This window comes from Selaginella moellendorffii, unplaced genomic scaffold (genome assembly GCF_000143415.4).
Source record: "Selaginella moellendorffii unplaced genomic scaffold, v1.0 SELMOscaffold_15, whole genome shotgun sequence".
NCBI classification, from domain to species: Eukaryota; Viridiplantae; Streptophyta; class Lycopodiopsida; order Selaginellales; family Selaginellaceae; genus Selaginella; species Selaginella moellendorffii.
This window is the reverse complement of record NW_003314276.1, coordinates 2,110,162-2,134,437: the sequence shown is the minus strand read 5'-3', so window position 1 is coordinate 2,134,437 and position 24,276 is coordinate 2,110,162.

The window sequence follows — 24,276 nt, the reverse complement described above, 5'->3', positions numbered from 1 at the left end:
GATCACATACAAGGGTCGACTGGTGGAAGTCACCAGACTTGGAAGTTATTCCACAGCTGGCTCGGAAAATGGACTGGGTTTCCACAGAGCAAGAACCTACCAAGTTTCAATTTGACTGAGCTATCCTCTAGAGTGACGGGGGAGCAGCCTCCAAAGGCCAGAGAAGTTGCTTGAGACGAAAGGTTTGAGAAAAGGTAATGTACTACTTTTGCTCTCTGTTCTTGCAGGCGCTCAAATCTCAACTTCGATGAGAAGAAGCAGTGCAGGGCATAGCAGCCAGATAAGTTTCTCCAGAGTCAAGAGCATCATAAGCCGGGAATCAAGCAAGTGCAATTGTGAAAGTATGGTCGAAGTCTACACTGCGGCTTGCAACACAGGTTGTTCAACAGGATGGGACGAAGAACAGGATAGGTTGGGCTACCTCGCAAATTGTGAATACAAAGCCGATGCATTCGTCGCAAGCAGCCTCATGGACATGTGGAAGCATCAGAAGTGTTGAGGAGGACAAATAAACATGACGTTGGTTGCCTGGAACACGATCATCATGGAACATGCACGTCTTCTATCAGATGCAAGGAGAAGCTGGCCTGCCTCCAAACGCTGAGACTTTGTATGGAGCAGCAAAACATCATTTCCTGGGATATGCCGAGAACAACCTTTGCTCTTGAGCGCTACGAGCAAACCGGCAGCCAAACGCTCAGACTTTTCATGGTGGCGCTCAAGGCACGCGGCGACTTAGCAGAGAAGAGGCTCCACTCGCAGATCCAGGAGAGAAATCTGGACGGAATCCACTACTCACGTGCTCGCTCAGTGTAGAGACATGCCTGCCATTCGAGAAGTTTTCCGCCCCAAGTTCAGAAGTACTCTGGTGTCACTGTCACGATGACACACTTCTTCTTGCACTACTCATTTGGAGTAACTGGAGAGTGCCCTACGAAGCATGATGGTCATAGGTATTATAATTTTTCACTAGTTCATAGCTTTTTTGTTTTGTTTTATAACCTTCACAAGGTATTTAGTTTATGCGATTCTTTCAAGCTAGTTAGAAGTCCCTATCTTTAAGCTGTTTTGAGGAAATTGAAGCTTGGCAATGAAAAGTTGTGGAAGCTTTGGAGCTTATCTCCTTACACATATTCTTTTGACTTTTTCATCAATGACATGCTATTTCAGGGATGGGAATGGACATACAATTTTATTGTGGAGAGGGTATTACAAAGTGTTACTCATGCTGCCTTGGAAGGTTACTTTTCATTTAGGTGCTTGGGAGTTGCCTGAGAACTAGGAGTGAACGAGGGAACTCCATCGTATCACAGAAGGAATATGCTTTAATTCCGAAGAACTTAATCAAAATGAGAGAAAAGCTTTTCTCAGGAGCTTGTTGGTAAACTTTATGAGGAAAGTGTGTGATGCAAGGTTGATGGAGCCGTCAATCAAACCCAAACAACCTGAAAACAAGCAAAAGGATCTTAGCTAGCACACCATGGTGAAGAGATAAAAATATTTGAGAAAATACTTATTTCATAAATAATTTTCTTGGTTTACTTGATAGTAGTAATAATTTAATTGAGCAATATTGATAAACATATTTATAATTTATAAATCAAGATTATATCAATAGTGGAATAGAAAAGAATATACTAGAAGGAAATTTTATAAATTATAAACATGTTCACAAATTATAAAGAAAAGATTAATCTAAATGAACAACAACCATTAAATAGGAGAATATCCAAGCATCTTCAAGTTTGCTTAAGCAAACCAATTATAGATCTATGGTGTTTGGTCACTTAAACTTACACAAGCTTATTCACAAACCTATTTCATTAAATTGTGTACTCATTAATATATAGAACTTTTTTTCCCAAACTTATATCATTAAACCGATATAAAAACATGGGACTTACGTTTTCCCAATGTTTTGTTGTAGATTAGATGTTATATTCTTCTTTCAACCATGCCCTATACAAATATACAAACTTCATAATTACAATTCAACTTCTTTAAATCTTTTCTGATTTCATATTAGTGGAAGAGAAACAACAAACATATGAAGATTATAAATACTTGGTCAAAGAAAGCAAAGACAATATACTTGATCATCCAGCTCCATCCCCGGGCTCTCCTCCATCTTCATCTTCTGCTTCTCCAGCTCGTGAACCGCATGGATCACCAGGTTTGGAGTGTTTCCATCCGAATCCTTGGCTAACTCCTGGCAAGTAAAGCCAGAAGTTCACATAAGAACTTTCAACCAAGAACAAGGAAAGAACACTAACCTGGCTCTTGTGTATCAAGCTCTCGAGGCTCTTGAGCTTGCGGTGAGGCCACTGGGGGATCCCAAACTCGCGGCACCGCTTCTTGAGCACAGTGTGGCTGACTTTGAGCTCCTTGGACGCCTGAGTGATCGGCATGGTGAAGTAGCGGGAGAGATCTTCGAGGCTTATGTCCATCATCCTCTCGGTTGGGCCAAGGAAGCCACTGCATGTCACCTTGTTGCTCACATCAACCAGGTCGTTTGCTCCATCGCAAACGGTGACTATAGCACCTTTATTGGTGTTACCATCACCACCATCACCACCACTCTCATTTCGGTTGAATTAAATTGAGCCTCCTAACATCATAATCAACCAATTCCCAAGTTGCAATTGCAAATACTTCTTTTAACATTAAATTTTGAATGTTTTTCATCCTTTGTATAGGATGTTAAACTTTGGATTCATCATAATGTTCAAACATAAGGTGAAGAAAATAGATATTGGTATTGTATTAACTTAATATAAATATATACTTAAACAATTAGTATAAATACTAATTATTAAATTATCCAGCCAATAGAAATACTTGCGCAGCTTTTCAGTCATACGACGATGTTCTATATGCCCACCTAGAACAGGAAAATCATGGTAGGCATGGAGAAACCATGGAATAAAGACAAAAGGCACCACTAGCCATAAATGATCATCAAGATCCATCCCCATAAAATAAAAAAGGCTGTCTTCAAGGCAATATTGAAAATATAAGGCAATATAAGGTGTCTTCAAAATGATATTGAGAATGTCTCAAAGGACAGTTGACAGGTAACTTTTTATACCCGAAGTCGCATTTGTGACAGCTGGTCAACTGCTACAACACAAAAACTATTGGAGGAATTGGAAAAGGGAAGAGCAGAATAATATGGAAACATAGGAGAAAGTAATGGGGGAACAAAAGTAATGGAAGTAGAAATAGAAGTAGAGGGACAAAAAGGTATGGAAATGACAAGAATGGATGAAATATAAAGAAGTATAAGACAAAGGGGAGAAGCTTTAAAGTTATATTTGGCATGATTGCGTTGCAACCAATCCATACCAAAGATGAGGTCAAAAGCTTGACTCGACACCACCCACAATGACTGCAACCCAAGCTCGAGATCACCTACATACATAATTAAGTCCACCTCATCCCGTGCACATGCATGTATACGGCTGTTGTCATAAAGAATGAAAACTGACTCCATCGCACAGCACAAGTGTAAACGGCAACATGTGGCAACAAGTCGAGCAATAAAAGACAGAGAGAATAATAGGAGACCACTTGTTATAAAAATAAGCTTGGAAAGTAAACACTAAATGAACTAGTGCCAAATGAACCCTTTGATGATACTCCTGAAAGAAATATAGAGGGGTCACTAACTTATTTACACAAGGTCCCTTCGTTATTCGCGTGACTCCTCATTTCCCGAATGCATCTCAATATCCAGACTTTCCACTACAGCAACACCAACAGAACATTGTTGATGCCAAGGTCTCCATCCAAAAAATAGTGGCCGCCAATCTGGAAAACATTGACAACACTGATAAGTGTGACCAACTTCATCACATGCTCAACAATGAATATCATGGCCATGACCACATCCTTGCCCTTGTCCTTGGACTCAAGCAGCAGCAACATCAACCTCCATTGGAACAGGACCATTATCCACATGAAGTGGAGTTGAAGGACATGTAGTGAGAAGTGAAAGAGGTAACATCTTATAATGTTATGCAAAGCGAAGAGCATCGTCAAGGGTGGCTAAAGCAAGTGCATGGATAAGTCCGATAAAATCTTAACGAAGTGCTGAAAAATATTGACAACACTGATAAATGTGACCAACTTCATCACACGCTCAACAACAAATATCATGGCTATGACCACATCCTTGCCCTTATCCTTGGACTCAAGCAACAGTAGTATCAACCTCCATTGGAACAGGACTATTATCCACATGAAGTGGAGTTAAAGAACGTGTAGTGAGAAGTGAAAGAGGTGACATCTTATAATGTTGTGTAAAGCGAAGAGCATTGTCAAGGGTGGCTAGAACAAGTGCATGCACAAGTCCAACAAGATCTTGATGAAGTATTGGCCACAACATTTCTAGCTTGATGCGCTTTAATATATTTGACCCCGCACGAAGCAAAAGGCTTCGGAAACAAATGCTAAATTCCTTTACTAACTTAAATGGCCCTTAACAAAGACGATGCAAAAGCTAAATTTAAACCAAAATCCTGAAAAAGGAAAAAACAAAAGAAAGGAAATGGAAAAAATTAAATCTAGACAATACAAAAGCTAAATTTAAACCATAATCCCAAATCCAAGCACTTTTCAAAGACAGTTAAAGGTGCTCTTTAACTCTACCAATATGAGTGCATAGAATATGGAAAAGGAATATAGAAAATATATATCTCAATTATCCCAAAAACCATAATTTATATACAGGAGCGAGTGGTCCAAATTGAAACCAATCCGACATAAAATCCGATTACGCTAATATTAGTATATGGTATCGTAGCCATACACTTGGACCTTAAATTCTGTAAATTAGGTGACAAGGCAAAACCTCTATTAATTAGGAAATATTGCCACTCATATTTAAATATTATTTAAATTACTATTTTTTAAAAATGCCTCTTTAATAAAAATATTGCCACTAAAACTTTAAGAAAATATTCTTTAGTCTACTAGTATATTTTAAAGCTTTATTCTTAATGACTCCTTTTGTTGACCTGGCTCTCTCTATTAGCAGATTGTACATCACCTAGTAAGCTTTTAATGATTAGTTTCTTTGAATTGATCAAGAGTGCCCAATATCTCTATTTGTTTGTTCAGGGGCTATGAGATACCAAAAGCAAATGCACTTAAACTTTGAAAGAATGTGAAGATGATGTTTCCAATTTTGAAATTTTGTAAGAAAGAAAAGTTGCTCATTTTAAAAGACTTTTAGCTCTACAATTATGTAGCTAAATATGTTTACTAGCAAACCAAAATACCAAATAATATTAGTGTTACTAAAAACTATAATAATAATACATACTATAGTAATAATATTCACTAGAGGAGGAGGAACAAGGCTAGTGTTTTGCTTTGCACTGTTATTCAAGAGGATGAGTAAAGCAATTGGTAAAACCAACACAATATAAATCAAATTGGTATGATCTGGAACAGCTTTGCAAGGAGTAGAAACCTTCCAAACCTCATCTCTTAAAAAGCTCTTGAAATGCCAGGATGAGTACTAGAATTGGATTTTTGGGATCGACACAAGCATCTCCAAATATGTTCGATTGTTGGATCGTTCCAGGCGTTTTGACCGATTTTACTCTGGAGGAGCTGTGGATCAATATCAATGTTGCACCGTGAGAATATCAAAACAGCAATGGATAGATATTTATCTTGTGTTTCTTTTTCCCGCGTTCAAGTCTGACAATCCACAGCGTCACCAGCTACTCGTTAAAACCAAAAGTAGTCAAGGGTTAGGTTATAATCTTTCTCGCTTGGATTTTTCTATTGTCGAAGCTCTCGTCAGGTAAGCTATGGTCTCTCGCGCTCACGCCGCCCCAACGCTTGCCCGCCGAGCTCCAGCGCCCTGGCATGGCGGCCATCACCGACCTTCACACCCGCGACCTCCAGCTCTAGCTCCAGCACATCGAGCAGACCACCATGGACACCATCCTCGAGGAGGCCCCGAGCCAGCGCCAGCTTTAGCTCCAGTTCTTCAAGGTGACGCTCCAGTTCGAGCCCCAGCGCCAGCTGCTTTCGTTCACCCTGCTCGCGGCCACCCTGCTCATCTAGCTCCAGCGCCTGATGCTCGCCACGACGATCCAGCTCCAGCAGCAGCAGTGTACCATCATCATCACGGTGATGGAGCTCCTCTGGTTGTTCACCACCATCACCAGGGTCACCACCATGGTCACCACCATGGAGGACGCCACAACCACCACCACCACCACCACCACCATCGTCACGAGGGTCACGACGCAGCAGTGGCCACACCAACACCCACAGCAGTAGTTACAGTGGTTCGGAGGACGCCGTGGTCGCTGCTCCAGCTTCTTCTCTGGGTTTTGGTTGCGATCTTGGTGCTGCTTGCATGCTTTTTGCTCGTGCGATGGATGTTCTCTCGGAGGAAGCAGCGCAGTAATGCGATCTTTCAGGATCCCGGGTGGCAGATCGAAGTTGTGGTGGACGATTCTCTGACTGAGAAGAAACAGCTGGAAGCTCACACTCGTGGTTCGCACAGCAATGGCACTCTGGGATTCTCCTCAAAGTGTCCTGCCAACGCTGGCAGTGACGCGTAAGTCAGCACAGTGCATGCGTTGTCACATGGAAGATTGTGTACAAACAATCTTCAAGGAGATGAAGTTTCAGAGCAAGAAGACAGCAGGCTCTTGCTCACGGACGGTGAAGATCACATACAAGGGTCGACTGGTGGAAGTCACCAGACTTCGAAGTTATTGCACAGCTGGCTCGGAAAATGGACTGGAAAATAGAGCAAGAGCCTACCAAGTTTCAATTGACTGAGCTATCCTCTAGAGTGACGGGGGAGCAGCCTCCAAAGGCCAGAGAAGTTGCTTGAGACGAAAGGTTTTGAGAAAAGGTAACGTACTACTTTTGCTCTCTGTTCTTGCAGGCGCTCAAATCTCAACTTCAATGAGAAGAAGCAGTGCAGGGCATAGCAGCCAGATAAGTTTCTCAGTCAAGAGCATCATAAGCCGGGAATCAAGCAAGTGCAATTGTGAAAGTATGGTTGAAGTCTACACTGCGGCTTGCAACACAGGTTGTTCAACAGGATGGGACGAAGAACAGGATAGGTTGGTCTACCTCGCAAATTGTGAATACAAAGCCGATGCATTCGTCTCAAGCAGCCTCGTGGACATGTGGAAGCATCAGAAGTGTTGAGGAGGACAAATAAACATGACGTTGGTTGCCTGGAACACGATCAACATGGGACATGCACATCTTCGATCAGATGCAACGAGAAGTTGGCTTGCCTCCAAACGCCGAGACTTTGCATGGGGTAGCAAAACATTGTTTCCTGGGATATGCTGAGAACAACCTTCGCCCTTGAGTGCTATGAGCAAGCCAGCAGGCAAATGCTCAGACTTTCACGGTGGTGCTCAGGGCACACGGCGACTTAGCAGAGAAGAGGCTCCACTTGCAGATCTGGGAGAGAAATCTGAATGGAATCCACTACTCAGCATGCTTGCTCAATGAGAGAAAAGCTTTTCTCAGGAGGTTGGTAAACTTTGCAAGGAAAGAGTGTGATGCAAGGTTGATGGAGCCGTCCATGAAACCCAAACAAAGATGGTGCCTGAAAAGACACGAAAGGATCTTAGCTGGCACACTATGGTGAAGGATAAAAAATATGAGAGACAATACTTATCTCTTAATTAATTTGCAGGAGTTGATCAATAGTTATAAACATATTTATAATTTATAAGTCAAGATTAATATTATTCCATATCAATAGTAGAATAAACAAGAATATACTAGAAAGTGTTTAGGAAAGTTTATAAATTACAAATAAAAAGATTAATCTAAATGAAAAACAACTATTAGATTGGTGGAATGGAATCTAAGCATATTTAAATATATTCAATACTGCTACACGTTTGCTCAAGCAAAATGGAAAAAGTAACTCCTCTCTCAGCTAATTAAAACTTTGTTTATACTACCATTATATAGAATTCTAAAACCTCATCAATTTATTTATGCTTCATTACTCATGAAACTATAAAATGTTGGTGTCCTATTCCTACTTGGTATATATTGTTTAGTAGTGTTTAAAAAGAAATTTAAAATGGCATTTCTTTCAAATAGCTATCACCATCAAGGATTATGCTCTATATAAAATGATTTGCTAATACAAGGAGCTAGTAAATAGTGAGCCAAGGGAGTGGACAAGAATATTTTGACACACTGAAGAATATTCTATTAAGGTTTTAGTTGCAAACAGTTTTATTAATAAGGTATTTAAATAAAATGTAATTTAAGTAATATTTACATCTGTTTGAAAGTACCACCATCTAATTTTTGTGGGAGAGGTTTTGTGTTATCACAATATTTAATAATTAGTATTTATACTAATTGTTTAAGTATATTTATATTAAGTTAATACAATACCAATGTCTATTTTTTTCACCTTATGTTTAAACATTATGATGAATCCAAAGTTTAGCATCCTATGCAAAGGATGAAAAACTTTCAAATTTTAATGTTAAAATAAATATTTGCAATTGTAACTTGGGAATTGGTTGATTATGATGTTAGGAGGCTCAATTAGATTCAACCGAAACAAGGGTGGTGGCAATAGTGGCAATGGTAACACCAATACAGGTGCTATAGTCACCGTTTGCAATGTGAGCAACAAGGTGACATGCAGTGGCTTCCTCGGCCCAACCGAGAGGATGATGGACATAAGCCTCGAAGATCTCTCCCGCTACTTCACCATGCCGATCACTCAGGCATCCAAGGAGCTCAAAGTCAGCTGCACCGTGCTCAAGAAGCGGTGCTGCGAGTTTGGGATCCCCCGGTGGCCTCACCGCAAGCTCAAGAGCCTCGAGAGCTTGATACACAAGAGCCAGGTTAGTGTTCTTTCCTTGTTCTTGGTTGAAAGTTCTTCTGTGAACTTCTGGCTTTACTTGCCAGGAGTTAGCCAAGGATTTGGATGGAAACGCTCCAAACCCGGTGATCCATGTGGTTCACGAGCTGGAGAAGCAGAAGAAGAAGATGGAGGAGAGCCCGGGGATGGAGCTGGACGATCGAACCAAGCGGTTCTGCCAGGCAATCTTCAAAGCCAGCTACAAGCAGCAGTGGCGAGCGGTAGCTCCCTGTAGAAATGGTGGCAGCGGCGGTGGAAACTCTGATTCTTCCCACAACGATGGATCCACAGAGCAGCAGCAGTGAAAAAATTCAGGGGCTCCCTTTAGTCCAAAGGTGACCATTTTATGACCATTTTCTTTCTTGTTTTTCCAGACATCTTCAAATGCACATTCAAACATGGCAACAATTATGATGATGCCTTCTAACAATTGCATCATCTTTGTCAAGGGCCATCTAAGTTAGTAATGGAATTTGGCGTTTGTTTCCGAAGCCTCTTGCTTCGTGCGGGCTCAAATATGTTAAAGCGGATCAAGCTAGGAATGTTGTGGCTAATACTTCGTCAAGATTTTGTCGGACTTGTGCATGCACTTGCTCTAGCCACCCTTGACGATGCTCTTCACTTTGCACAACATTATAAGATATCACCTCTTTCACTTCTCACTGCATGTCCTTCAACTTCACTTCATGTGAATAATGGTCATGTTCCAATGGAGGTTGATGCTACTGTTGCTTAAGTCTAAAGACAAGGGCAAAGACGTGGTTATGGCCATGATATTTGTTGTTGAGCATGTGATGAAGTTGGTCACACTTATCAGTGTTGTCAGTGTTTTCCAGATTGGCGGCCACCATTTCTTGGGTGGAGACCTTGGCATCAACAATGTTTTGTTGGTGCTACTGTAATGGAAAGTTTGGATACTGAGATGCATCCGGGAAATGAGGAGTCACATGAATAATGAAAAGACCTTGCGCAAATAAGTTAGTGACCTCTCCATATTTTTTTCAGGAGTATCATCAAAGGGTTCATTTGCCACCAGTTCATCCAGTGTTTACTTTCCAAGCTTATTTTTATAACAAGTGGTCTCCTATTATTCTCTCTGTCTTTTATTGCTCGACTTATTACCACATGTTGCCATCTACACTTGTGCTATGCGATGGAGCCAATTTTCATTCTTTATAGCAACAGTTATATATATGCATGTGCACGGGATGAGGTGGACCTAATTGTGTATGTAGGTGATCTCGAGCTTGGGTTGCAGTCATTGCGGGTGGTGTCAAGTCAAGCTTTTGACCTCATCTTTGGTATGGATTGATTGCAACGCAATCATGCCAAATATGACTTTAAGGCTTCTCCCCTTTGTCTTATACTTCTTTATATTTCATCCATTCCTCTCACTTCCATACCTTTTTGTCCCTTTGCTTCTACCTCTACGTCCATTACTTTTGTTGCCCTATTACTTCCTCCTATGTTTCCGTATTATTTTGCTCTTCCCTTTTCCAATTCCTCCAACAAATGCGACTTTGGGTAGAAAAAGTTACCTGTCAACTGTCCTTTGAGACATTCTCAATATCACCTTGAAGACGCCTTATATTGCCTTATATTCTCAATATTGCCTTGAAAACGGCTTTTTTTATTTTGTGGGGATGGATATTGATGATCATTTACGACTAGTGGTGCCTTTTATCTTTATTCAACGGTTTCTCCATGCCTACCATGATTTTCCTGTTTTATAGGACATCATCATATGACTGAGAAGCTGCGCAAGTTTTTCTATTAGCCGGAGATGCGATGTGATATTATCCGGTATGTGCATAGTTGCATTTGGTGCCAAGCTCATAATACTCCCCCTCATGCCGCGGATAAATGGTTGGAGTCAATTGTAGTTTCCCGTCTATTTGAGTTGGTGGCATTTAATCTTATGGGACCTTTTCCACCGTCGGCAGTTGGTAATGAATATGTTATTATTGCTTCTGACTATTTCACTCATTGGGTGGAAGTTGGTGTTCTTGCTAGCGCCTCTACAACTGCTGGATACTTCTTCCTCAATCGAGTGGTGTTCCAGCATTCTTGTTCGGAGTGAATTCTTTCAGATAATAGTCCTACATTTATAGCTGAGGCATTTCATGTTTTGACGTCTAGATTAGGGATATGCCACACTTTCACGAGTGCTTATCATCCATAGTTAGACGGTTTGGTAGAACAGCTCGTTTGGACATTCAAAGGAATGATCGCGAAGTATATGAACTTTCAGCATTTGGATTGGGGTGGTTAGTTGCCATCTCTTTAATATGCATATGTCATAGGGGTGCAGAGTTCTGTTAGTGCTTCACCATATAAACTCCTGTATGGTCATGGTTCAATATTACTAATGAAGCTGGGTTTACCTTTCGCGATTGTCACAAGCTGCCAATGCTAGATTGTGGGATCAGTATTTGATGAGCATTCTTCCATTTGTCTGAGTAGAGTCTGCCGAACACTTAGGCCATGTACAAGTGGGACAACAATGGCGCTACAACTCCCATCATCGTCCATTTGCAAAGTACAAAGTGGATGACTTAATGTTACTCTGTTTTCCCTATTTTATAGTACATGATTTATCTAAGGGGCTCCTTGCTCAATGGAAAGGACCATATTGGGTGTTATAGCAAGTTGGACCACAAGTTTATGAAGTTAGGCATGACATTCAGCAAGCCGATCCTCTAGAAATTGTGCATATATAACGGTTGAAATGCTTTGTACAAAGGGATCAACAACAACTAATACTACCTACAGATTCGCCAATGCTTCCTCATAACGTTCCTCTAGATCCTGGCCCATCTGCAAGAGAACCCTAATGGCCTTCCATTATTCGGAGAGGAGGAGATGATCTGAGGTCCATCTGTACAACTACAATGCTGTATATTAATATTATGTAGTGGGATTTTGGTAGACGTCGAATTGGTTTCAATCCAGACCACTTACTCCTCTATATAAACTAGGGTTCTTGGGCTAATTGAGATGGATATTTTCTGTATTCTCTTTCCATATTCCACGCATTCAGAAATTATTATTTTAATATTTAATAATTAGTATTAATAAATATTTCATTATTACTATAAAATCCATTTGAGTTAAACTTTAAAAAATGCACTTTGTTATTTTATGTGTAACTTATAAATAATATTCCATAATAAATATTTTAAATTCAAATACAATTCTAACATCTAATTCTTTCTCAATGTTATAAACCCCTCATTGTGGTGAATCCAAATTTTAACATTTGGATCCATCTCAAAAAGCATTAAATATATCAAATATATATGTTTGTAAGGGATTAAAGACTCACCAAAAGTAGAACATTACAAAAAGCAATACAAGTGCAACTTGGGAATTAATTTGTTGTGATGTTGTAAATCTCTGTATTTACAATATCAATTCGATAATTGAGAATTATATACTTGTAATGATGAGAATTTTAACTTCCACCTTCAATATAATGGTTTTGAGTATGTTGCCTTGCTTCCTTTGACTATGTATATTTAATTTTCACATATTTTTCTCTTTTTCATTTTTAGAATTTTTTAAGAAAAGTGCTAAGATTGAGCTTGTGGTTATGGTTGTAAAGTGTTTTTTTCAAATTTAAAGCTTGCTTCAACTAAAACTTGAGGCTCCAAATTTATCAATTTTACCCCTTCTTCAACTAACCAAATACATAGTATATGTCTTGGTTTCTAGATAATTGACACTACATAAACTATGTATATAGAAATTTTGTAGAACATAACCATATGAACTAATCACAATATTGTGGAGGATTGCCATATTGTTGTTGTCCACAAAAACAATCAACTGGAGTGTGTAAAGTTCATGTCGTAATTTTCTTACTATATAATATTCCTCCAATCCAAGAAAAACATATGACTATAGAACTTGTTTCAAATCAATGTATAACTAAATTCTATGAATCTCTCTTAATTTAACTTGGAAGCATATAGGCTTTTTGTTGCTCAAGAGCACTAGTCTTCCTCATTCTATAGTTATATACTCGTACTCGAGACAGGGCAAAATTGTTGGTTGTATAGGCTCACTTATTTATCTCTTTCTTCTAACAGTTTCAAGGTTCTTAATTGGTTTTATTGCAAATTAAATTCCAAAATCATCTAAAGTTGATCTCATCACTTTTATGACTTTGTGACCAAGAGGTTGTATTAATGTTGTAGAAGATAAATATTCCACCAAACCCTCAAAATTATATGAAGTTTTCTAATAACTTGGCATTTTATATAAAAGTGCATGAAGATTTACTTGTAAAGAACCAACTCCCCGAGGTGTCAAAAGCTAAAAGATCCCCGAAAGAACGACAAAAATGATAAAGAGTTCATTGAATGAGACCGAGTGCAAGATCGAGGCTAAGACCACTTCTAAGACCGAGTTTAAGACCGAGTTTGAGATCAAGTCCAATACCGACTTCGAGACAAGTCCAATACCAAGTCTGAGACCAAGTTCGAGACCAAGTTCGAGATCCAAGATTGGGTCCGAGACCAAATCCAAGATCGAGTCCGAGACAGAGTCTAAAGTTGGGTCCAAGATCGAGTTCGAAACCGAGTCTGAAATCAAGTCCGAGATCGAGTCCGAATACTAATACAGGTCGTGGGGTGAAAGCCCAAACTGTGTGTCTCCTAGGAGGGGGGGTTGTAGGAGGTTCCAAAAGTATAATAAGGATAATGAGGTTTAGGAACCAGTTTTGAAAGAATTTTTCAATAGTGCTTCTAAACAGATTTGAGGTTGAAATTGGGGCTAAGGGGCCTTGGGTGGGAGTGAGTATAAACTTGGGTGGTCCTAGAGGGGACACCCAAGGAAGTGCTTAAAAGCAACTCCCACTTCTAGAAGGGGAATCAATTATAGTGCTTTTGGCTCATGTGGAATAGTGCCCCATTTGAGTGTCAGGAATCCCCCAATTCTTGCCACATTCCTGACTCTCGCCAGATTCCTGACCTGCAGACCACATTCTTGACTCTCGAGACACTTCCCTATTCCTAACTCTCGAGACACTTCCCGATTCCTGAGTCTCGAGACACTTCCTGATTCCTGAGTCTCGAGCCACATTCCTGATGATGATGTGGCGCCTCCTCGACCTCAACTGTATTTAGGCCGTCCTCGATCCAAGAGTGGTGGAGCTTCATCAACCTATAGTATATATAGGTTAGCCTTGTTCCATTTCTCCACAATCTGAATCAACACCAGTTTAAGGCCTCTTCTTTGTTTTCACTAGCTTTTTCTCTTTGTCTTTAGCATTTTCCAGTCTTGATCTTGTTGGGGGTCTTGACAGTTTGATTCAGATTGTGTTTTTTTGCTTTTTTTTTAGCTCGTTTTGATTATTTGATTGCCTTTGTCTTTTTCCCCCTTTTCTTTTCTTTCTTCTTGCCAATGGAGTCTCCAAGCCATCCTGATTTCTTTGCCGAAGTCCTTGCAAAAATCCAGTCTGAGAATACCGAGCTGAAGGCGACCCTTCTTCGCATCCAGCAGGAGCTTGCTTCACTTTCGGCTCAAGGATCCAGCAAAGTTCCTAAACCGAAGGTGAGTTTCCCGGCGAAATTTTCAGGCAAGCGTTCGGAGCTTCGTGGATTTTTGAACCAAATGGAGCTGATCTTTGCACTTCAACATTGGCGGTACCCCACTCCCGAGTCTCAAATCGGCGCGATTGGGACGTTGCTCGAGGGTGCAGCTTTGTCATGGTTTTCTCCTCTTCTGGAGAAGAGCATGAAAGGGGTCGTGGTTCCGGAGCTGATGGATCTTCAATTGTTCAAAGAGAAGCTCGAAGCATGTTTTGGCGAGACGGATCGGGTTCGGGCTGCTACCACAAAGATGAGACGTCTCTCTCAGGGGTCTCGTCCTGCCTCGATCTACGCTGCAGAGTTCCAACTCCTTGCCTTGGACACTCAGTGGGATGAGCGGGACTTGATTGACCAATTTCGTTTCGGCCTCAACAACGGTGTCAAGGATTTGTTGCTCACCATGGAGGATCCCAAGGACCTGTCGGACGCCATCAACAAAGCTGTTCGATGTGACAATCGTCTCTTTGAACGTCGTCAGGAAAGTCGCCGCGCTGCTGTTTTTCCGTCTCAGACTCAGGAATCCCAGCTTGAGTCTTCGGGGCATAGTCCTGAACCTACTGCTCTGGTCCCGATGGATATTTCTGGTACTCCCCGACTCATTAGAGGGAAGTTGAGTCCTGCTGAGAAATATCTCATAATCTTTGCCTCTACTGTGCTGATCCTAATCACAAAGCAGCTGTGTGTCCCAGGAAGCCTCCCCGATTGCTCGAGTTCACTCTGCCTCAAAGTCCACCTCTGTTGCAGTCGGGAAACGACCCTGTCCAAACTGAGTAGGAGCTATCTGTTTGGACTCCCCAAATAAAAATCACTTTTCTTCCTTATCAAGCTCCTCACCACCTTTCATCAAAGCCACCACCAATTCCCGCAACTTCCGCGTCCCATGTCTCCTTTCTTTCACCGGACAATCAGGACTCAAGGCTTTGGCGCTACTGGACTCGGGTGCAACTTCCTGCTTCATGGACACGGACTTTGCTGCCCGATATCATGTTCCTCTTTCTCCTACCATACGGGATCTGAGGGTTGAAGGCATCGGCGGGCATTTTGTGTCTCCATCTTCTGGACTTAGGGAAACGTTGCCCGTTCGAGTACACATCGGGTCCACTGTCACCGATATTGCCTTCAATATCATCAACAGCAAGTCCTCATCTGTGGTGCTCGGTCTTCCTTGGTTCCAACTACATCAGCCTCAGATTTGTTGGAAGGACTTACAGCTCATCTCTCCCACATCACCATCTCCCACAGCTTCCCCTGGTGTTCATCGAGTCCGAATCAAGAAAAGTTCCCTAAACTCAAGTCAGGGTTCTATTCCTGACTCTACGAAGTTTTCATCCTCTTCTTTTTCCTCTCTTCCATCTTACACTGGACAGTATCCTCGTCTCATCATTCCATTTAGTCGTACCCCTTCTCCTATCTCCACAATCACTATGAAAGAACTCCTTCATGAAGAACCTCTTTTTCTTTTTGCTTTGCATGTTTCTCCTGTCAGTCTTCCTAAGAAGTATCATGATTTTGGGGATGTGTTTGACAAGAAAAAAGCTAGTGTACTGCCTATTCATCGGCCTTATGATTGTCCCATTGATTTACAGGAAGGAGCGTCACCTCCGTGGGGGCCTATCTACGGGTTATCCCCGTCCGAGCTTAAGGCCCTCAAAGAGTACGTGGATGAGAACCTTGCCTCAGGCTACATTTAGCATTCGCAGTCCCCGGCTGGAGCGCCTGTCTTCTTTGTCAAGAAGAAGGATGGGAGCTTGCGGCTAGTCATCGACTACCGAGGTTTGAACAAGGTGACTGTTCAGAACCGTTATCCGCTGCCCCTGATCTCGGACCTGTTGGAACGCCTCGGCGGTGCCCGCTTCTTCACCAAGATCGACCTCCGTGGAGCATACAACCTGATCCGGATCCGGCCTGGTGATGAATGGAAGACTGCGTTCCGAACCCGCTATGGCCACTTCGAGTACACTGTCATGCCATTTGGCTTGACAAATGCTCCAGCGGTTTTTCAACACATGGTGAACGACGTTTTTCGGGAGTTTCTTGATCAGATGGTGATCGTCTACCTCGATGACATCCTCATCTACTCAAAAACTTAGGAGGAGCATGACAAACATGTTCGCAAGGTGCTAGCGAAGCTGCGAGAACACGGCCTATACGCGAAGTTTGAGAAATGTTCCTTTGATCAGCAGTCTGTGGAGTTCCTTGGGTACATTGTCACTCCTGAGGGTATCACGATGGATCCTGCTAAAGTCAAGACTATTCTCGAATGGGAGCCTCCACAATCAATGTCGGACGTTCAGGTTTTCCTTGGCTTCGCCAACTTCTACCGCAAATTCATTGATCACTACTATGACATTGTCCTTCCTCTCACACATCTCACTTGTAAGGATGTTCCCTTCTCTTGGTCTGCTGCTGCCCAGCAGGCCTTCAACACACTCAAGGCGGCCTTCAGTTCTGCTCCTGTCTTGATCCATGCTGATTCCTCACAACCTTTCTTCATTGAGGCTGACGCCTCCGACTTTGCCATTAGTGTTGTGCTGTCTCAACTCGGAGCGGATCACGAACTTCATCTGGTCGCTTTCCATTCTCGGAAATTCCAGCCTGCGGAGATCAATTACGAAATCCACGACAAGGAGCTCCTTGCCATCGTGGATTCCTTTGGAGAGTGGCGCCGTTTCTTGGAGGGGGCGAGCCATCAAACAACAGTCTGGACGGATCACAAAAATCTCGAGTACTTTGCCACTTCCCGAGTTTTAAGCCGTCGTCAAGCAAGGTGGGCACAATTCCTGAGTCGGTTTGACTTTGTTATCAAGTACAGACCTGGAAAGTTTCAAGGCCTTCCTGATGCTCTTTCAAGGCGCTCCTATCTCAGTCTCAGGCCTGGTAATCCTGCCTTCGATCAACAGGATCAAGTTATCCTTGGTCCTGATCGGCTTCAAGTTATGGCAATTTCCCTGGCCCCTCAGGACTCCTCCTTGATGGATGCAATCAGAAACGATCTTCAATCCGATGATCTCACTAGCGACATTTTCCCCCATCTTCAAGCTGGACACCCAGTGACTCCCGACTGCCGGCGATTTGACGAGTTCGAGTTCTTAGATGGCTTATTGTACCGTGGGGAGCAGCTTTACGTTCCTGAAGGTGATGCTCGAAGGTTGGTCCTGATGGCGTGCCACGATAGCCCGACTGCTAGTCACTTCGGCATTGCGAAAACCTATGAGCTAGTTGCACGGGACTTTTGGTGGCCTCATATGGACGACTACATCAAAGCTTTTGTTACCTCCTGTGACACTTGTGCCCGGAATAAGGTACCTCGCCACCTTCCTTCAGGTTTGCTTCGTTCCCTTCCGGTCCCTTCAGGTCCTTGGGAATCCATCTCCATGGATTTCTTGAGTGATCTTCCGAGTTCTGGAGGCTTCAACAGCATTTTAGTCGTGGTGGATCGCTTCACAAAGATGGCGCACTTCTTGCCATGTACCAAGGAGTTTTCGGGCGAGGACATGGCAAAACTGGTATTCAGGGAAATTTTCCGACTTCATGGGATTCCTACAGATGTGGTTTCAGATCGGGGGCCTCAGTTCATCTCTCATTTCTAGCAACGGTTTTTGCAACTGCTTGGAGTGAAGGCCAACCTCTCTTCGGCATATCATCCTCAAACTGATGGGCAGTCCGAGCGAACGATTCAGACGTTGGAACAATTCTTGAGGTGCTTCATCAACTATCATCAGGATAACTGGTTCAATATCCTTCCCCTTGCTGAGTTTTCCTATAACAACTCTGTTCACTCCTCTCTTCGAGTTTCCCCCTTCTTTGCGAACTCTGGCCGAAATCCCCGATTCAATCTCTCACTTCCTTCTCCATCTGAATCCTCTCGTTCAAATCCCCACTCTGAGGCATTTATCTCCAACTAGGAAATCCACAACTCCATCTCCTTCCACCTCCATCGTGCTTAGGAATCTCATAAAACATTTGCCAATGTCCATCGTCAGGATTGTCCCCCTTACAATATTGGGGATAAAGTCTAGCTCCTCAGGCGAAATATCTCCACCACCAGGCCCTGTCCAAAACTCGATTTCAAACGCCTTGGTCCTTTCCCTATCACTGCCATCATTAATCCTGTCACTTATCGCCTTGCACTTCCCTCCTCATATCAAATTCACCCCGTTTTTCACTCCTCTCTCCTTGAGCCTTATATTCCCAATCCTATTCCAAATCGGGTCATTCCTCCGCCTCCACCAGTGCAGCTCGAGGATGGGTCTGAGTACGACGTTCAGGACATCCTTGATTCCAAGATTTCACGGTCTAAACTCTACTATCTGGTGGACTGGAAGGGTTACGGACCTGAGGAACGCACTTGGGAACCTGCGGACAACCTGATTCATTCTCCTGACCTTGTTCAGGACTTCCACCGCCGCTATCCTTCTCGTCTTAGTCCTCATTTTTTTTCTCCCTCTCCCATCCCTCGCCGCTCATCTCATCCTCCTCTTCGTTCTCGTTCACATCCTCGTTCCACTCGTTCTTGAGGAGGGGGTGTGCTGTCAGGAATCCCCCAATTCTTGCCACATTCCTGACTCTCGCCGGATTCCTGACCTGCAAACCACATTCCTGACTCTCGAGACACTTCCCTATTCCTGACTCTTGAGACACTTCCCGATTCCTGAGTCTCGAGACACTTCCCGATTCCTGAGTCTCGAGCCACATTCTTGATGATGATGTGGCGCCTCCTCGACCTCAGCTGTATTTAGGCCGTCCTCGATCCAAGAGTGGTGGAGCTTCATCAACCTATAGTATATATAGGTTAGCCTTGTTCCATTTCTCCACAATCTGAATCAACACCAGTCTAAGGCTTCTTCTTTGTTTTCACTAGCTTTTTCTCTTTGTCTTTAGCATTTTCCAGTCTTGATCTTGTTGGGGGTCTTGACATTGAGTACCTTGTGGTTTATTAGTCCTCACTCTTCCTAAGGGCTTGGACCTTCCCTTCAGGATGGAAGTGAGGGAGTAGGAATACCCATACTGAGCCGTTAGGCCACGGTGTTTCCCCCTAGAGTCCTGAAGCAAGTGTTGTACCCAAGGCTTGGGATTTAGAGGGTCCTATGATCAAGTCTTGTTATACTAAGGGATGTTAGGAACCTGGAAGCTTGGTGTGCTTGGCTGCTTGTGCCTGCAAGGAATGTAGCCGAACCTTAAGTCTAGTTTAACCCGGGGAAGGGGATTGAGAGAGATTGGGAATTTGTGGATGGATGGCTAGCGCTCCGTTGCTTGTGCAATGAGTAGCTGAAATTAAGTAGGACCAAGTAAAAGCTGGTACAATAAGTGAGAACTTTGGCGAAGGAATTTAATTAAGACGAAGGCGGTGTTAGTTGGATAAATGAGGTAAGCTGGCAAATTGGAAAGGAAAAATTGATGGATTACACTACTATAGCATAAAGATAACCAAGTCATTGTAACATATTTCATATTAAAATAAAAATTAAAACTTTGTTTATACCACCATTATATAGAATTCTAATACCTCACCAATTTATTTATGCTTTATTACTGATGAAACTATAAAATGTCCTATTCCAACTTGGTATATATTGTTTAGTAGTATTTAGAAAGAAATTTAAAATGGCATCTCTTTCAAATAGCTATCACCATCAAGGATTATGCTCTATATAAAATGATTTGTTAATACAAGGAGCTAGTAAATAGTAAGCCAAGGGAGTGGACAAGAATATTTTGACACACTGAAGAATATTCTATTAAGGTTTTAGTTGCAAACAGTTTTATTGATAATATTTGAATAAAATTAGTAATTTAAGTAATATTTAAATCTGTTACCACCATCTAATTTTTGTGGCAGAGGTTTTGTGTTATCACAATAATTTATACTAATTGTTTAAGTATATATTTATATTAAGTTAATACAATACCAATGTCTATTTTTTTCACCTTATGTTTAAACATTATGATGAATCCAAAGTTTAACATCCTATACAAAGGATGAAAAAATTTCAAAATTTAATGTTAAAAGAAGTATTTGCAATTGCAACTTAGGAATTGGTTGATTATGATGTCAGGAGGCTCAATTGGATTCAACCGAAACGAGGGTGGTGGCGATGGTGGCAATGGTAACGCGATGGAGCAAACGACCTGGTTGATGTGAGCAACAAGGTGACATGCAGTGGCTTCCTTGGCCCAACCAAGAGGATGATGGACATAAGCCTCGAAGATCTCTCCCGCTACTTCACCATGCCGATCACTCAGGCGTCCAAGGAGCTCAAAGTCAGCCGCACTGTGCTCAAGAAGCGGTGCTGCGAGTTTGGGATCCCCCAGTGGCCTCACCACAAGCTCAAGAGCCTTGAGAGCTTGATACACAAGAGCCAGGTTAGTGTTCTTTCTTGGTTGAAAGTTCTTCTGTGAACTTCTGGCTTTACTTGCCAGGAGTTAGCCAAGGATTCGGATGGAAACGCTCCAAACCCAGTGATCCATGAGCTGGAGAAGCAGAAGAAGAAGATGGTGGAGAGCCCGGGGATGGAGCTGGATGATCGAACCAAGCGGTTCTGCCAGGCAATCTTCAAAGCCAGCTACAAGCAGCGGCAGCGAGGGGTAGCTCCCTGTAGAAACGGTGGCAGCGGTGGTGGAAACTCTGATTCTTCCCACAACGATGGATCCACGGAGCAGCAGCAGTGAAAAAATTCAGGGGCTCCCTTTAGTCCAAAGGTGACCATTTTGTGACCATTTTTTTTCTTGTTTTTTCCTCCCCTTCAAGCTAACGGCAGCAAAGCTTTGGAATTTCGCAAGGAAGAGAGATCAAACCATGCAGTCGATCATAGAGAAGAATTTTTGTTCGCCTCTAATTTTTAACCAAACGAGAGAGAGAGAGAGAGTTGGCTGTGGCGGGAACAAGGAAGTGTGCCCTAATTCGTTGTAAGAGGAAAGGGTTCGGTTTTTTCTTGCGCGGTAGATCAATCAATCGGTGGCTAGCTATGAGATCGGCGAAGAGGAAGATCGTGGAGCAAGAGCATGAGTATGAGCAGCAGCAGCAGCAGAATGGACAGGTGGGTGAGGATCGTCATGAAAAGGATCTGGTGAGGAGCACCAAGCGGAAGAAGGCCTATCCCCAGCTCCGGCACTGCCTGGTCAAGGAGAGCTTGTTCCAAGACCTCGATCACAGCGAGGATGACGACCGGAGCTCCGGCGACGACGTCCAGCGGGCCGGGGGATGCAATGGGTTGTATGCGCTGAGGGCAAATCCTAAGAAGAACCTCAAGTTTGTGGAGGAGCAGATCAAGAAGAAGAAACTGAGCAGCAAGGGCAAGGATCACGAGTGCCCAGAGTGTGGCAAGGAGTTCGTATCGATCAAAGGGCTGTCGGGACACATGCGATGCCATCCGGAGTCGCGGATCGCGAGGGCCGCCGCCGCTATCGCTCCGTGCAGCCCCGCGAAGATCAAAATCAAGGAGGTGATCGAGGAGCCCGACTACGAGAGCGACACGAGCCTGGAGCAAGTCTATCTCCGGCACTGGGCCAGGGAGGAGGAGGAAAAGAAGAAAAAGATGGGAGCTTTGATGGTCGAGAAGGTGGCCATGGAGGAAGAGGGGGAGGAGAATTCTTCCAAGGTTGTGATCCATGACAATCCATTGCCGCAGTGGCAACCATTGAAGATTAGGATCAAGTGTTCCTCCCGGGCCATTGATCCGACTGGCGGCGGCGCCGACGCCACTGTGGCGGAGGGATCTCGTAAAGGGGATGGTTGCCGTCTTGAATCGACTGGGGGAGCGGCGGTTGTCGAGTGCTCCCGTTGTAAGCTCGCGTTTGAATCGAGCACAGCACTGGCCGCCCACCACTGCGCGAGGAAGATGTCGCACAAGAGCAAGATCATCAGCACCAAGATCGAGGACGCCTTGCCCAAGTTGCCCCCCAGCAACGGCGATCCAGGCGTGGTCAACGTGCCCGTTGACATTATTGCTGACCGCGTTGACGAGGAGGACGAGGTGGTGTGCGTTGACAAGGGGTTGACTGGAGGTTTTAAGTGCCTGAACTGCCACCGGGTTTTTGCGACCGGCCCTTGCGGTCTAAAATGCTTTGTGTAACTTTAATTTCTGTAAAACCTCTTGCCAACCTTTTAGGGTTCTTCAACTTCTACTCATAATAATATTTAAATTCGCCTAAATATAAAACAGCTTAAACAAATTATAAGATTATTTCTTAAACATTTTCTAGAATTTAAATAGCTTCTTCTTACACGACCAATTTACGTATAATCTCCATTATGAATTCTCCCATTTACAATATCACTTTCTTAACTGAAAACTATATACTTGTGATTATGGTATTGTTGATTGATAATCATATTTACTTTTTAACTATATTGCCTTTGAATATATTGTCTTTGCTTTCTTACACCAAACATATAATCTTTATATGTTTGGTGTTTCTCTTCCACTAATATGAAATCAGGAAAGATTTAAAGAAGTTGAATTGTAATTATGAAGTTTGTATATTTGTATAGGGCATGGTTGAAAGAAGAATATAACATCTAATCTACAACAAAACATTGGAAAAACGTAAGTCCCATGTTTTTATATCGGTTTAATGATATAAGTTTGGGAAAAAAAGTTCTATATATTCATGAGTACACAAGTTAATGAAATAGGTTTGTGAATAAGCTTGTGTAAGTTTAAGTGACCAAACACCATAGATCTATAATTGGTTTGCTTAAGAAAACTTGAAGATGCTTGGATATTCTCCTATTTAATGGTTGTTGTTCATTTAGATTAATCTTTTCTTTATAATTTGTGAACATGTTTATAATTTATAAAATTTCCTTCTAGTATATTCTTTTCTATTCCACTATTGATATAATCTTGATTTATAAATTATAAATATGTTTATCAATATTGCTCAATTAAATTATTACTACTATCAAGTATGTCATTGATGAAAAAGTCAAAAGAATATGTGTAAGGAGATAAGCTCCAAAGCTTCCACAACTTTTCATTGCCAAGCTTCAATTTCCTCAAAACAGCTTAAAGATAGGGACTTCTAACTAGCTTGAAAGAATCGCGTAAACTAAATACCTTGTGAAGGTTATAAAACAAAACAAAAAAGCTATGAACTAGTGAAAAATTATAATACCTATGACCATCATGCTTCGTAGGGCACTCTCCAGTTACTCCAAATGAGAAGTGTGTCATCGTGACAGTGACACCAGAGTACTTCTGAACTTGGGGCGGAAAACTTCTCGAATGGCAGGCATGTCTCTACACTGAGCGAGCACGTGAGTAGTGGATTCCGTCCTGGATCTGCGAGTGGAGCCTCTTCTCTGCTAAGTCGCCGCGTGCCTTGAGCGCCACCATGAAAAGTCTGAGCGTTTGGCTGCCGGTTTGCTCGTAGCGCTCAAGAGCAAAGGTTGTTCTCGGCATATCCCAGGAAATGATGTTTTGCTGCTCCATACAAAGTCTCAGCGTTTGGAGGCAGGCCAGCTTCTCCTTGCATCTGATAGAAGACGTGCATGTCCCATGATGATCGTGTTCCAGGCAACCAACGTCATGTTTATTTGTCCTCCTCAACACTTCTGATGCTTCCACATGTCCACGAGGCTGCTTGCGACGAATGCATCGGCTTTGTATTCACAATTTGCGAGGTAGCCCAACCTATCCTGTTCTTCGTCCCATCCTGTTGAACAACCTGTGTTGCAAGCCGCAGTGTAGACTTCGACCATACTTTCACAATTGCACTTGCTTGATTCCCGGCTTATGATGCTCTTGACTCTGGAGAAACTTATCTGGCTGCTATGCCCTGCACTGCTTC